The sequence below is a fragment of the Microtus ochrogaster genome, chromosome 18, assembly GCF_000317375.1.
Source record: "Microtus ochrogaster isolate Prairie Vole_2 chromosome 18, MicOch1.0, whole genome shotgun sequence".
Lineage (NCBI taxonomy): Eukaryota > Metazoa > Chordata > Mammalia > Rodentia > Cricetidae > Microtus > Microtus ochrogaster.
Genome location: NC_022020.1, coordinates 53,173,722 through 53,175,775, shown reverse-complemented (window position 1 = coordinate 53,175,775; position 2,054 = coordinate 53,173,722).

Sequence of the window (2,054 nt, the reverse complement as noted above, 5' to 3'; positions counted from 1 at the left end):
GAGAAACCCTGTCTCGAAAATCAAAAAAAAAAAAAAATGTACATTCCAGTACTGAGAATTTGTTAAGTCCTCCTCAGAGCTCCGCATCTTCTCTGTCCGGCCACAGCTGGAGGCAGGGCCACAGCTGCCTCCTTTGGTGCTGGCCTAGCCATGTGGGACCTGTGTTCTTGGAACTCCTTTCTAGTGAGCTCTAAGGTCAGTCAGGGAGACCAGGAGAGAAAGTTGTGTGATAGTTGGAAGGAACAGGTACAGTGTGGTTCTTTGTGAAGCCCCTTCTCTCCCACTTGACTTGACATCCCGGGGTCTCCACCAGGTACTCATCCTTGGTGTCACCAAGTCCTAATTGGGTGTAGGGAGTGCTGTTATAAAGGTTCTCGGCCTTTCGTTTGGATCTTCGGCATCACTGGAGTTGAACAGACAAAAGGCAGCCCAGGTTTGTCTGTCCTTTTGGCTCCACATTGCACCCCTGCCCCAACCAACTTCACAGTTTCTCATCCCAGCCACCAGCTCGTACCTCCCTCAGCAAACCCAGTCCCCATCCTGCACAAAGGTCCAGCTTTTCTGGTCAAACCAGGACGGAATAATGCCGCTGTGTGCCTCACTCTTGTCTTGGCTGAAAACTGGGTAGAGTCTGCCTCTCTGGGCATAGTTCTCCCGATAAGAGGATGGCCCATCGAAAATGGTGAGCTACTTGAACAGCTGCTTAACAACGAAGAATTCTAAATGGACAATAAGTACGTGGAAACAGGCCCAACTTTCATGGAGCTCATGAAAAAAATTCCCACTGAAATAGATAAAATTTCAAAAACTGACCTCTCTAAATGTTAAGTTGGTTGGGGTCCATCAGAATTTGTGTGCCTGGCAGTTCCTCTTCCAGGGTAGAGGACAAGAGACGTGAATTCAGAGAACCAAGAAAAGACAAGAGCAAGAAACTTTCTGCCAGTCTAAAATGCAAAAGGAAAAACTGAAACAGCCCCACTGCACGGAGTGCATGAAGGATAAAGAGGTCTAGGTGCGTTCGTATCATCAAAGATGAAGTGCAGCTTAATTTAGAGCCACTGACAGACACAGCATGGATGAATATCATAAATGTTTGTTTGAGGGGCTGGAGAGATGGCTCAGAGGTTAAGAACACTGATTGTTCTTCCAGAGGTCCTGAGTTCAAATCCCAGCAACCACATGGTGGCTCACAACCATCTGTAATCATATCTGGTGCCCTCTTCTGGCCTGCAGGCATACATGCAGACAGAACTGTAAACAAAAATAAATAAATAAATCTTTTAAAAAAAAATGTTTGTTTGACTCACAGAAGACAGTCCAGAAACATAGAACTGTGGTTTCCTCTTATTTATACACTGTGACAAAGTATAAGAAGCTAATTGTTGGTGACAGAAATTAGAACACTGGGGGCCACAGAGATGGCTCAATGGTTAAGAGCATTTGCTGCCCTTGCAGAGGAGGGGGTGGTTCAGTTCTCAGCAACCACAAGGTGGCTCATAACAGTCTGCAACTGTTACAGGGAGGATCCAGTGCCCCCTTCTGGCCTCTTTGGGCACTGCATGTACACGATGCACAAGGGTATATGCGTATCTAAAACTCCAGTAGTTGTATACTTAAAATTGGGAGGGGAAGGTAATATACGTGTGTTGTAATAAAATTTGCTTCACAACACAAAACTCAGGAACCACATGTTTTGTTTAATTTAATCTTGAGTTATAAGTTGTCCATCAGTTAAAACGGCAATTAGGATAAATATGTGAAGTAAAACATATAAAGTGTCAGCCTGGCTGTGGTAGCGCACGCCTTTCATCCCAGCACTCGGGAGGTAGAGGCAGGTGGAGTTGGAGGGAGGCCAGCCTGGTCTACAAGAGCTAGCTCCAGGACAGGGTCCAAAGCTACAGAGAAACCCTGTCTTGGGGAGGGGGAGGATAAAAAGTATAAAGTGTCTACCATAAAGAAATATGTCAGTGATGCACATGTGTATGTATAGGCTGGGGATCATATTCCATTAATACTATTTATATCAAAATGCCAGAGATTATATAGCTTATAAG